General features: G+C 45.4%; 1 long non-coding RNA gene across 1 annotated transcript; it reads right to left on the bottom strand.

Annotated features, from left to right (window-relative positions):
• Nucleotides 1-3,926: 3,926 nt before the first annotated feature.
• On the bottom strand, nucleotides 3,927-12,155 carry LOC308475675. The gene is made up of 3 exons (XR_013985364.1): nucleotides 12,090-12,155; nucleotides 6,047-6,197; nucleotides 3,927-4,029 (listed from the first exon to the last, which is right to left on the bottom strand). It is a non-coding gene; the product is annotated as an uncharacterized lncRNA (long non-coding RNA).
• Nucleotides 12,156-14,243: the final 2,088 nt, after the last annotated feature.

Below are 14,243 nucleotides of genomic sequence, written 5' to 3'. Positions count from 1 at the left end.
GACCCTACCTGCCCACGGACTGTCTCGCCAGAGTGGTGCATGCTCTAGTTATCTCCCGCTTGGACTACTGCAATGCCCTCTACGTGGGGCTACCTTTGAAGGTGACTCGGAAGCTACAACTAATCCAGAATGCGGCAGCTAGACTGCTGACTGGGGGTGGCCGCTGAGACCACATAACACCGGTCTTGAAAGACCTACATTGGCTCCCAGTACGTTTCCGAGCACAATTCAAAGTGCTGATGTTGACCTTTAAAGCCCTAAACGGCCTCGGCCCAGTATACCTGAAGGAACGTCTCCACCCCCATCGTTCTGCCCAGACGCTGAGGTCCAGCGCCGAGGGCCTTCTGGCGGTTCCCTCATTGCGAGAAGCAAAGCTACAGGGAACCAGGCAGAGGGCCTTCTCAGTTGTGGCGCCTGCCCTGTGGAACGCCCTCCCATCAGATGTCAAAGCGATAAATAACTACCTGATATTTAGAAGACATCTTAAGGCAGCCCTGTTCAGGGAAGTTTTTAATCTGTGATATTTTACTGTATTTTTGGTTTCTATGGAAGCCGCCCAGAGTGGCTGGGGAAACCCAGCCAGATGGGCGGGGTACAAATAATAAATTATTATTATTATCATCATCATCATCATCATTATGGAATAGGACATCCCTATTTTCATCAGAGAAATGTTGGCAGGTATGTGTTCTTTCACTTTCTTGTGCTAAGTGATGAAGTAGAAGTTCAGCAGAAAACTTGCACCCTGGTCATGACTGAACAGTTAAGAACATAAGAATAATTGCTAAACCAGACAAATGATCTAACTAGTCCAGCATCCTCTTTTCTACAGTGGCCAACCAGATGTTCATAGGAAGCCGACAAGCAGGACCTGAGGACAACGGTCCTTGTTCCCCTGCTACTGTTATTCAGAGACACACGCTTCCTCTAATCCTGTAGGTAGTAGATAACCATCAAGGTTAGTAGTAGACATTGAAAAGCTTAATCCATTTCTGAAGCCATCTACATTATAATATTTTAAATTAAATTTTCAGTTTTTACAAATACAAAATCTCTTAAAATACAATAAGAACAAATAATCTCATATCCTTTGACTTCCCATCCACCCATGGTGTACTTTTATTCCCTTATAAAGCTGCTGTGTTACTTATATTTTAACCTTATGTTTTATATATCAGTTCTAAATTATTGAACTACAAATTCTCATCTGTTGCTATACTTCAAATCCTGCATATGTTTTAACAGAATCATGATATTTTTTAAAAGATTCCACAAAAGATTTTCATTCTTCAAGAATACCCCCCCCCCCCATTTTGTTCTCTAATTCTCACAATTACCATCTAAATGGGTGACACAAGAAGTGGGGAAGTGGTCCTTCTTTCTTCTCCTGGCCACCACTTTCCCCCTTCAACCCTTGTCCCCAGCCAATCCCTGCCCCCTGGGATTCTCAGATAGGTGAAAAATCTCCCTCTCAGCACACTTCTTTTGTGCCAAATATACATTTGCCACAACATTCATCACCACAGCTATTCAGGTATGACCCATGTTTCCAGACCCAGATTTGTCAGTGTAGGACATATTCTTCTGTCTTTACTGAGAAACATAGAAAAAGTTGTCAGTGTTCAAATCCTTTATTGAGTGACTGACACAACTTAGACTAAGGCTCTCACAGGAGAAGCACAGCATTCACTCCGCATTTTCAGAATGAGGCCTTTGGGACAGATAGCTGTGTACAGACATCAGCACAAACCTTCACTTAAGGCTGAGCTGTGAAAAGACTAAGGGACGTTCGAAATGAGAGAAGAATATCTTCTTCTTTCCAGATCTTTACCCTGTGACTTATTGCTGAAGTAAAGATTTCAGAGAGATCAAGAAGGGCTTTATCTGCGAGCTAAGTTGCTCTGAACATTTGTTCCTAAGTGAACTATTCCCCTAGGCTAAGCTACATGTTGCCTCCCCAAACACACACACACAATCGTGATAGTGATATATTACCTGCATGATTTTTTTGTACTTATACTCATCCTCATCCTGTTTCACAATTGCGGGTAGTTGTGAAATTAATGAATGGTAAAAGGTAATACCTTTACTAGAAGCAATTAATACCTTTATTAGGACCAATCTTTTATTAGGATCAATCTTTATTAGGGTACACTCTCAACTTTAGCTCAACTTCCCAAGTGCAATAGGGGTCCCATACCTCTGTAGGCTAAAAGGTAAAGGACCCCTGGATGGTTAAATCCAGTCAAAGTTGACTGTGGGGTTGCGGCGCTCATCTCACTTCAGCCCAAGGGAGCCAGAGTTTGTCTGCATACAGCTTTTCAGGTCATGTGGCCAGCATGACTAAACCGCTTCTGGAGCAATGGAACACCATGACAGAAACCAGAGCGCACAGAAAAGCCTTCCCACCACAGTGGTACCTGTTTATCTACTTGCACTGGTGTGCTTTCAAATTGCTAGGTTGGCAGGAGCTGGGACAGAGCAATGGGAGCTCACCCTGTTATGGAGATATGAACTGTTGACTTCTGATCGGTGACCCCAAGAGGCTCAGTGGTTTAGACCACAGCACCACTCTTTAATACCTCTGTGCAAACAGTCTGCCATGGTGCTGGCAGGCACAGAATGTCCAGAGAGAGGAATTAACTCTTTTTTTGGTCAAAGGTAGACTTGTAAGTTAGGAAAAGGCTTGTCCATCAGTCCTATGTGTCTCAGCTACTCCTAGGTTGGCACCTGATGAGTCAGGTTCTGCAAGAGAGAGGGCCTGCCCCTGACCTCATCTTATGTATCTCCCCTATGGTGTGTAACCTGTTTCTGTTCTTCCCACTTCACTCATCTTCTGGTCCTGGGAGACAGTGGAGCAGGAGAGGTGAAGACAGCACGAGAAGCTTCCTCAACTCTTCTTCACTCTCCAGTTTTGCAGCTTCTCCTGCCTCTGCCTCTCGTCTCCCAGCTGCTACAGGCTCCCCCAGATCACCAATCCCTTATTCCAAGTCACTCTCCCACCCCGCCGACTCCTCAGTATCCAGCCATTTCCTGACAGAGTCTGATCTGTAGTATTCGGTGTGAACCACACACTATTTCTCTCCAGTGTGGTGTAGTGGTTAAGAGCAGTGGACTCGTAATCTGGTGAACTGGGTTTGATTCCCTGCTCCTCCACATGCAGCTGCTGGGTGACCTTGGGCTAGTCACACTTCTCTGAAGTCTCTCAGCCCCACTCACCTCACAGAGTGTTTGTTGTAGGGGAGGAAGGGAAAGGAGATTGTTAGCCGCTTTGAGACTCCTTAGGGTAGTGATAAAGCGGGATATCAAATCCAAACTCTTCTTCTTCTCTTCTTCTCTCCTCCAATCTGCATATGGTGACTGTCAACAGCAGTTGCTTTGGAATTTTTATCAGCGAAGTTTTCCTTTTGCTTCACGCTGAATGGAATTTGAAAGAGCAGGGAAACTGAATCGGAAATGCATAAATCCCATAGATCAGAGTGGTGCTGCGCTGCATTTCCTAGTCACAGACTCGTAAACACATCTTGATGGATGCAATAACGGAATACTGAATGGTATAGTTTTTGTAAAATATGCAGGGATTTATGATATGTAAAATGAACCATGGAAAGAGAAGAAGGGAAGTCATTGGTATCTTAAGGATGTAAAATGAGTACTTTAAATTGTAAAACAGAAAATCTAATAATATATATATATATATATATATATATATATAAGGAAATAAGAAATGTAGAGTTTCAAGGTACCACGAGGGTCATCTAGTCCAACCTCCTGCAATGCAGGAATGTTGTTGGACTTCAACTCCCATCGGCCTCAGTTGGCAGGTGCAATGGTCAGGAATGATGTGCATTGATGTGCAAGTTTACATACCTCTGTTTTAGGCTGACGATGAACACACTGAAGCAGTTTTATAATTTTATCTTGTTTCCTTTTTCCCCTCAAGCCTGTATAATTTAAATATATGTGGCCTGAAGCCTATAAGAGGAGGGCGTTGATTTCTCCTTCTTCTGGAAACCCAATACCCAGTTCCTAAAAGAATGAAGCGTGAGTTGATGAATTGCCCCACGGAGTAATATGACTGCGCTTAAATCTGACAAACCATGCAGGTAAAGTATTCATTACAAATTTGCGCTGACAGATCCGAAGGACAGAAACCTTAACAACGTGCTGTTTAAAATAGCTATCCGGTTACCTAGCTGCCTGATTTATTTGTGAAGTGTACTTTGCAGGAACTGTAAAGTCTGTGGGATATCAAACAGAGAAGCGATTTAGTTGGACAGCCAGGAAACATCAGGATACTTTAAAACTTCCCTGATGAGGGAGGCACAGTAATGGAGCTGAACTGTAGACTCCTTCTGGCAACATGTTTAGCCTTTTACAGGTTTTAAAAGGGGAGAGAAACATCCCCCCCCTCCTCTTAGCAACATTACTCTCCCACAGACTCCTGTAGCCAAGGCAGGCGCTCAAGGTAATGAGGCTCAAAGACAGATCATCCTTAAAGTGGGTCTCTCTTTCAGGCATTTTCTCCACTTATTCCCTCATGAAGCAAGACAGTCGGTGGAAGCAAAATCCTCATTTTATCAGAGCTCCTGCTGTTTATTATACGTGCAAAGAGGTACTTTTAGCAGAAGGCTTTTGGCTATCGAGGGGCACGGGGGACACTGTTACTCCTCTTTCAGCTGTGAAAAAGACAAATTCCATGTTAGGGATCGTTGGGAAAGAGATTACAAAACAGAAACAAAAACCTACCAATATCGTAACGCCATTACAGAAGTCAACAGTGCAACCACATGTGGAATACTGCGTACAGCTCTAGTCACTGTAGCTTGAGAAGGATAATGCAGAGCTGGAATTTTGATTTATGTGGAAGTGGTTCAGTTTGAAGTTTTATTTATTGTTGTTGAGTAATTTTGTTCTGCTTGTAATTATGTTTTTTTCCCCTTGATGCAAGGCAGCCTGATCATTATTTTGGCTATGGATAGGTAGCATACAGATAGCGTGATTTCAGAATCATAGAGTTGGAAGGGACCCTGAGCGTCATCCAGTCCGACCCCTGCAATGCAGAAATATGCAGCTGTCTCCTATGGGCTCAAATCTGCAACCTTGATTGCGCTGAGGTAGGAAGGCGCTGCCAGCTTTTATGCTTTGCTGGCTGCCCGGGCAGGCATGCAGCCATTGCCCCTTTCAGCCACCAAGGCACACACCTCAGATAAGGCCATACATTGGCCAATTTGGACTGCAGCAGCTGAGCCAGGAAGCCAAAGGGAATTCTCTCAATGGCAGCCTGGCCATGTACATTGTGTTCTTACTGCCCTGGGATGGCAACCAGGTGCCCACCTAGTGAAAGGGGTAAGCAACCATTATTGTGAGGCTTCAGGGAATCAGCTTCCTCCCCCAGGGCAGTGAACAAAGGATCAAACAAAAGGAACGCCTTACCAGTTAGAATCTTCACAGTGAGAGAACAAAGAACATGTCTCCTAGAAATGGTGGTGCTCCCAGTTAAGGATTTCACCTCCTTCAGTCCCTGTTAATCTATGTCACTCCTACGTCTTGTAATCTGAGCTTGTACCCTCTGTGCTTTCTGTTCTGACACTTTCTGAGCTCTCCTTGACTTTGGAGAAGGGGAGGTGAATGCTGTCCAGAGACTGTGAATCTGTTAGCCCTCTCTCTCCCAGTGTTTTTTCTCCTAGCTATTCCCCATCCAGTATTTCCCAGCTTCTGCCTTCTGAACTATGCGCTTCTGCAAACCACTGTTCCAAATCTATACTGTCCTCGTGCTCCTGGGAAGATTCAGGATCAGGGGGAGGGGGTGGCTCCCACCATTCTTCCTCAGTGCAGCCCTCCTCAGCACGGTCCCTGACAATTATTGGCACCATGCTATAACCAAGTGAGCTACCCAGCTGCAGTATGTATTTATATATGCATGTATGCATATTGCTCTGGTGCCCCAAAGAAAATAATATGGATCCTTCTCTGGGGATAGAACTCCATAAACAGGCTGCTACCACCAAGGCAGCTCTGCATCTTGTTGCAATTAGGCTCTTACCTTTGATGGGGTGGTGACCTAGAGAAGAGTTTGAAAATGATTTACAGATGAATTTAACTCCGAGTAGGCTTGCTAAGATGTATAAGATTGAATGAGATAAGTACTGGAGCTGCAATGAGGTCGAGGGTACGTTCTTTTATATGTGGTGGACCTGTGAAAGGGTAAAAGAGTATTGGGAAATAATTTATGATGAATTGAAAAAATGTTTAAAAGCACTTTTCAATAATAATAATAATAATAATAATAATAATAATAATACCCCACACAAAAATCCGAGTCCTTTTTGTTGGGGATAATTCAGATGGAAATTCCCAGGTGTCAAAAAAAGGTTATTTATGTATGCCACTACAGCAGCCCATGTTTTGTTAGCCCCCAAATGGAAAACGAGCAAGGTCCCAACTAAAGAAGAATGGCAACTTAAGCTGATGCACAGCTTGAAGACTGAACACATAGAATAAGAGAACAAGAAGAACATTCATTTAAAGAAGATTGGAAAATGTCTATTGAATATATGGGGGGGAACTTTGTACACTTGAAAACCTTGGCAGTATTAAGATAAATTCAACAGTGTAAATAAGTTTCGATGGAAGTAATAATGGAATATTGAATGGTTTAGTTCAGGCTTCCTCAACCTTGGCCCTCCAGACGTTTTTGGCCTACAACTCCCACGATCCCTAGCTAGCAGGACCAGTGGTCAGGGATGATGGGAATTGTAGTCTCAAAACATCTGGAGGGCCAAGGTTGAGGAAGCCTGGTTAAGTTTATATAAAATTAACCATGGAAAGAGAAGAAGGGAAGTCAGTAATATTTTAAGGTTGTTTAAATGAATATTCTAAATTGAGAGAGAGAGAGAGAGAGAGAGAGAGAGAGAGAGAGAGAGAGAGAAGAGCCTGAAGATGCCCTCTGGATGGGCAGGCTGGTTATGGGAGCAACCATTCCTTCAAGTACTTTGCTTCATTTAGGTTTTTAAAAGGCAAGCACCTACACTTTGAATTGTGCTTGGAGACAGGCAGGAAGCCAGAGAACTTCTCTTAATATCAGCAACATACCTTCCTACCAAACCGCAACTAACCAATGACCTAAAACAACTTGTTTAACACTCACTTGTCGGCTGCACTTGGTACTGTTCTTTTTACTTTGCACTCAAAATACCCTCCAACATCCCTCAGATGAAAATAGGGACCTTCTGATCTGCATCACTGCCTGAGCATTTCTTCCTGGTCAAGTACAAAAGCTATTAGAGGAAACACTTGAAACTGCCGTATTTTAAGCACAGAAATCTTTGAATTTATGCATTGCATTTAGGGAAGCCCGAGGGGAAAAGAAAACCCCAAATCAATAAATACAACTGTGTGTGTGTGTGTGTGTGTGTGTGCGCGCGCGCGTGTGTGTGTGTGTGCGCGCGCGCGCGTGTGTGTGTGTGCGCGTCTGTGTGGAGACTATGTGAAGTCATCATGCATTTAGGATTATTTTGGAAGTATGATAACTTTGAACAACATTATTGCTGTGATTGTGCAGGTATATGATGATATGATATGATATGATATGATATGATATGATATGATATGATATGATATGATATGATATGTATATATCCAGGGACATATAAACTTGTGAGCCTTGGGGATACATAAACATCTCCTTTTTATCGTCTCAAACTTCTGAGCAAATTAGGAATATGCAAGCATCTGCAGCTTCCTAGTGTTGTGGTGAATCTTGGATGGATCAGCTGCACAGACCCCCCCCCAGGACCTCCTCCCCCAGTTGCCCTGGGACTCCACCCCAATGCACAAAATGGGGAGAACCATCAGATTTCAGAAGGCACCACTGATTCATTTCAAGGGAGAGATCAATGTCTTTTCCCGATCCATGGGAGAAGCCAGGCAGGTAGGTACTTTGGAGGGAGGCCTTTTTGCTCCAGAGGACCCCCCTCCCTCATCTCCCTAAATTCTCTACCTCTCTAGGACTCTAAAGGTAAAGGGTAAAGGGACCCCTGACCATTAGGTCCAGTCATGGCCGACTTTGGGGTTGCGAAGCTCATCTCACTTTATTGGCTGAGGGAGCCGGTGTACAGCTTCCGGGTCATGTGGCCAGCATGACTAAGCCACTTCTGGTGAACCAGAGCAGCGCACGGAAACGCCGTTTACCTTCCTGGCAGAGCAGTACCTATTTATCTACTTGCACTTCAACGTGCTTTCAAACTGCTAGGTTGGCAGGAGCAGGGACCGAGGAATGGGAGCTCACCCCATCGCGGGGATTTGAACCGTCGGCCTTCTGATCGGCAAGTCCTAGGCTCTGTGGTTTAACCCACAGTGCCACCCACGTCCCTAGGAATCTATTCTGGTTCATTTTAAGCCAGAGAGAGAGAGCCAAACTGCAGGGTTAGATCTCTCTGCATCTCTCTCAAAGCAGGAGCCAATGAAGAAATACCTGTGACACACACAGGTGGCGACGGCCCAGAGACGGCTCCCAAACGAAACTGGCAATGAAAGGTGAGACAGCAATGCAAAGAAGGTGGATTTGGATGCAGTGCAGACCCTCCCCATTGTGTGTGATGTTGCTGAGCATCTCCTAAGAGCTTGCAAAATGAGAACCCCAAGTAGGTTGGTGCTTCTCTCTTTGCCTGACCAGGAGATGGAAGGAGCAATGAATGAAAAGTTGGAGAAAGATTTGAGTTTTTTGAGTGGGGAGGAGGAGAAGGAAAGACTTGCATTGGGAATCTGGGACCCTGCATGACAAAGTGAGAAGCCACCATGGCTCAAGGGTTTTCATGAAGGTCTTGGCATTTTCGTGGCAATTGGAGACTATGATTCAGAACCGTATTATTTATTATTAGCTGCCCTGGACTCTTGTGGCAAGAAGAGTGGTTTATAATAAATGTGATCAGCATTGTAGGTGAATGAGTTGTTTGGGATACACAAATTCCCTGTCTTCCTCTTATTAATGTCTTCCATTTGTCTATGGAATCCAAATTTGAAACTACCATAAATTGATTTCATTACAGATGTGATTATCATCTAGGATTTTTTTTTAAAGGTTGACATTAGAATCTCTAAAGACTGCTCCATATCTTCTCATCAGTGAGTGCCCTAATTAATCATCCATTCATTTCAGTAACAGTAATGTATCTTGCTCAGTCTCTCTTCCTATCCCTCCATGGCGCGCTCTCTCTCTCTCTCTCTCTCTCTCTCTCTCTCTCTCTCTCTCCCCCCCCCTCCCTGGGTTTATAACCAGTATATTATCAAGAAAGTGTTCCCCAGTCCTCAAGACAGACTCTTACCCTCTTATTTTGTATAATAATACTTAGCTTCAATTAAGGATAATGAGCATAAAATGTTCTTTTTAGACAATCCTCAATTATTTACACAACCAGAAGTTCTAATTATTTATGCTGTCTAATTGCTTCTAAAGCGAACCACCAGGAGAACTCACTTTGCAAAAGAATGCTTGTTTGGTTTTTGTTGGCTAGCTGACAAAAGAGTTCATCCTCCTGGTATTTCAACATTTAGCAATTTTCTGGACAGGCACACAGACAAAATGAATACAATTGTGTTTTAATTTGATTAAGTGATATCAGTGTAAGCAGAGGCAGAATCAAGATTCTGTTTAATAGCTGCAGTACAATTCACGACCCATTATCCATCTCAAGCCCCTCTGATTTCTTCATAAAACTGCAGGTTTTTGTGGTAGAGTGTTGGTGTATTCTTGCTTGGACAAGCTTCCAGGATTTACCGTATTTTTCGTCCCATAGGACGCACCTAGTTTTTTTTGGGGGGGGGAAATAAAGGAATCCCCCCCTTTATTTCCCCCCCCAAAACCAGGTCGGGGAAACCGAAGCAGGTCAAGGAACAGCGGGATGGCGGCGTTGCGCCTCCCTGCTGTCCCCCGAGCTTGTGGGGCTGGCCGATGTCTGCCCAGCGCGCGGGGCGCTCTGCTTCAGCGTGCCCCGCCCGCCAGGCGGCAGGCTGCTATCCGCAGCGTGGGGAGCCCTGCGGGGAACTCCTGCAGGGCTCCCCACGCTGCGGATGTCTGTCCGGCGTGAGGGGCGCTCTGCTTCAGGGTGCCCCTCACGCCAGGCGGCAGGCTGCTATCCGCAGCCTAGACATCCCTGCGGGACCTCCCACAGGGCTGCCTAGGCTGCGGGTGTGTACCCGAAGCGCTGGGCGCTCTGCTTTCAGGGCGCCCGACGCTCCAGGAAGCAGGCTGCTATCCGCAGCCTAGACAGCCCTGTGGGGCTGCCTAGACTGCGGATGTGTTCCCGAAACGCCGGGCGCTCTGCTTTCAGGGCGCCCGACGCTCCGGGAAGCAGGCTGCTATCCACAGCCTAGACAGCCCTGCGGGACCTCCCACAGGGCTGCCTAGGCTGCGGATGTCTTCCTGAAGCCTGGAGAGCGAGAGGGGTCGGTGCGCACCAACCCCTCTCACTCCCCAAGCTTCAGCGAAAGCCTGCATTCGCCCCATAGGACGCACCCAGATTTCCTCTTCATTTTTGGAGGGGAAAAAGTGCGTCCTATAGGGCAAAAAATACGGTAATTTGTGGCAATGATCACCAAAGCTTGGCCCTCAAATATATTCACAGTTCCAGTGATTAATGTGAGTTTCCAGCTGACCAGGAAAAGAAAATGTTCTGGTCTGTCCTTATGCCTTAAATGGGAGCTCAACCTAAAGATGATCAGCAGGTGATAATAATGATGGCAGGAAGATAAACACCTCCACACATCATAGCCACAGGAATAAGGACCAGCTAAAAAGCTGGCAGCTGTAAGAACAATAGAATATATTTGTCTGGACTGTCCAAATACCTAGTTTGTATGCCACTGTGTACATGAAATAGCTGTTTTGCACATGCAACGCTAATGGAATGCTGCAGGAAAATGATAAAAAAGTAGATTCACAGATGGGTCTTCCAGACATGCAATAGATTCAGGATCGGACAGTATATTAAAAATGAGATTATTTTCTATGAATGGGGATGACTGATCTTCTATTCTGTCTCTGAATGGATATCTGTTGCTTTGATGCAGTAACCATAGTTCTATTAAGTGTGTTCTCCTTCATGGAGAGCCTGTGTTGCGGTGGGGGCCACCAGGACACTCCAAAGTTGGGGGCGGGCTAATTGATGGTTGGCCACTGATGCGATTGGGGCTTCACCTTGTTGTTGGGAAGAAGTTAATGTTGCCATTTGTTGATTGACAGCCATAAATGCTAAAACTCCTTGCACGAGGCTAGGGCTTCCTTTTTTCGCCCGTGCATCGGATTGCCCGTCCCCCCCCTCCCTAGAATTAGGGTTGTTCGCTTTGACCTTGCTATGCCTGTCATGGGGTCGTCTGCTCTTGGGGCAGGGGCCCGGTAGGAATTTTGTCCATCTGGCTGATTGGCTGGGGCCATTTGGTTTTTGCCTACTGCGTAGCAAATTGTCACAACTTGTAAGGTTGCGGTTAGGCATTGGTTTATGGTTTGGTTGGTTGAGGGGCATGGATTGGCTGTGCCTGCCCCTCTAATACTGCTGCTGCAAGGGATTCCGTTAAAGGAATCAGGGGCTAACTATTGCTCGTCCACTCTGTCAAGGGGGCTCGGGCCATAGCAATGAGCTCCTGGTTGCATTTGGGGAGGGCTGAGGGCAGGTTCCCTGCTCCGTCGCTACCCCCAAAATGTATTCCCCTTTTCTGACTTTCGCATCGTGTGGAATGTCAGTCTGTCCCCTATGGGGGGGCAGATAGTCGCAACCAATGCCTAAGCAACCACTCACATTTTTGTATTTTAATAAAGTTGTGGCCAAAATTATGCCAAAAACCTTAAACAAAAATTCTGCGTGATATGTGAGTTATTGGGGTGGCCCTGGGGACATCGACATGCAACTCTTGAATAGCTTGCCTAAAATAGCCTTCTGAAGCTGAGCTACTAAATCAGAAGTTATTTGCACTTCTTTGCCTCCTGTGAAAGATAATTAAAATAAACTTTGCTAAAAACAAGCCGCTAGATCTATTATGTTCAAAATTTTGCAAGTAATATAAATAATGACACACACACACACAAAACACACCTCTTTGTAACTTTGCTTTCATCACGGCTAGGCCACAGCACTGGATTTAGGGACAAGAAATTAAAATTGCATTTATCCTCGTGCTTTTACTGGAAGTACTGTTGAAATTAGCAGGCTTGCACTTCTTAAGTAAACTTGCTTGGAAATGAGGCTGCAGATCTCCCTCTTTGCTGTAAGCTGGGCTCCAACATCTGATATCAGGCAGTTCTGGAATCGGCAGCAGCACAGTAATGCATCGCAGCAGCACAGGATTTCCTGACGAAACACGGAACTAGTCAAGTCAAGACACGGACCAGAGTGTGATTTTCTGTATTATGTTTTCCGTTCGTTTTCACAGCTTGATATAAAGGTTCACAGCAATCCATTCTGCCCACAGCCGCTCTAGGCAGCCATCCCATTTGAAAGAATAGAAGTGGCGCACTCAGATCTATAGATTGTGGTTCCTTATATAGTAGGATAACGGCAGGGGGGAGAGTAAGAACAGAAGTTTCACACAATCTCATGCTGGAGACTTGATGGCATAGATGTTAGCTGATTTCTCTCCTCACCTTCCAATACCTATAGTTTAGGAAATGAAGCCAGGGAAACCAGTTGTTTAATGTCAACAGAACAGAGATGGTTGCTTTATCTGCCATGGATGCTTTAGCTGCGATTCCTGCATTGCAGAGGATTCGACTAGATGGGGCTCGAGGTCCCTTCCAACTCTGTGATATTATATACAGTGGTACCTCAGGTTACAGACGCTTCAGGTTACAGATGCTTCAGGTTACAGACTCTGCTAACCCAGAAATAGTACCTCGGGTTAAGAACTTTGCTTCAGGATGAGAACAGAAATCGTGCAGTGGCAGAGCGGCAGCAGCAGGAGGCCCCATTAGCTAAAGTGGTACCTCAGTTTAAGAACAGCTTCAGGTTAAGAATGGACCTCCAGAACGAATTGAGTTCTTAACCCGAGGTACCACTGTATGTCTCTGTCTCTCTTTCTCTCTGTATACACACACACACACACACCTTGGGTTAAGAACTTAATGCGTTCCTGAGGGTAGAAGATTAAAGAGGTGCTGCCCGGGTGTGAATCATCCCTGAGAATTTTTCTCGCTCTCCTAAGGCAACGATCCCCTGCAATGTCATCTAGCGGGCTCAGGGGACAGCCCAATTTACAGGAAGTAATGTAGGGTTGCCATATTTCAAAAAGTGAAAATCCGTACACAAAAGTTGTTGAGCTATTTTTAAGGAAATTTGCCAAAATCTAGACTTCCAACAGAATGCACCTGGATTTTCCCAGACATGTGAGCGATTTTCGGCTGGACACTGTTTCTGACGGCCGAATCCAGGGTATGCCTGGCAAATTCTGGATGTATGGCAGCCCTATTGCTTTAGCATTAACTGGAAGTGTATACTCAATTCTGACCAAACTAAGCCTCCTAGAGCAAAATATACAGCAGGAGGCTTAGTTTAGTTAGAATCAAGCATACATTTCCAGAGTTAACACCAAATACATACCTCTGGTAAATGAGCTACCATAGCCACTGGAAGGTCATGGAAATTTGTGTCCTGGGCTTTTTAGACTCATCTACCCAAGTACTATAAGGGATGTGGGTGGTGCTGTGGGTTAAACCACAGAGCCTAGGGCTTGCCGATCAGAAGGTCGGCAGTTTGAATCCCCACAACGGGGTGAGCTCCCGTTGCTCAGTCCCTGCTCCTGTCAACCTAGCAGTTCGAAAGCACGCAGTGCAAGTACAAAAATAGGTACCGCTCCGGTGGGAAGGTAAACGGCGCTGCTCTGGTTCGCCAGAAGCGGCTTAGTCACGCTGGTCACATGACCCAGAAGCTGTGCGCCGGCTCCCTCGGCCAGTAAAGTGAAATGAGCGCTGCAACGCCAGAGTCATCCGCAACTGGACCTAATGGTCAGGGGTCCTTTTACCTTTACCTTTAGCTAAGTACTATTCGAAACCCAAGGGATGTATTGGTTGCCAGATGCGAAATATATTGGAATTATTTTCAGCTCTCTTACCCCACTATAAGGCTCTTTGAGGGACTGTTAAACTCAATGTTAAAATGTGCATCCTGCACACAGAAGCTCTTGAGTATCCTCACCCAACTGGGCCCTGGGCAGCAAGGCTGGGAAATCCCAACACCCAAAGCCTCTTGCTAGCC

Source organism: Podarcis pityusensis (genome assembly GCF_964106645.2).
Source record: "Podarcis pityusensis genome assembly, chromosome: 4".
NCBI classification, from domain to species: domain Eukaryota; kingdom Metazoa; phylum Chordata; class Lepidosauria; order Squamata; family Lacertidae; genus Podarcis; species Podarcis pityusensis.
The sequence above is the reverse complement of the archived record's forward strand: the minus strand, read 5'-3'. Positions and strand labels throughout refer to the sequence as shown.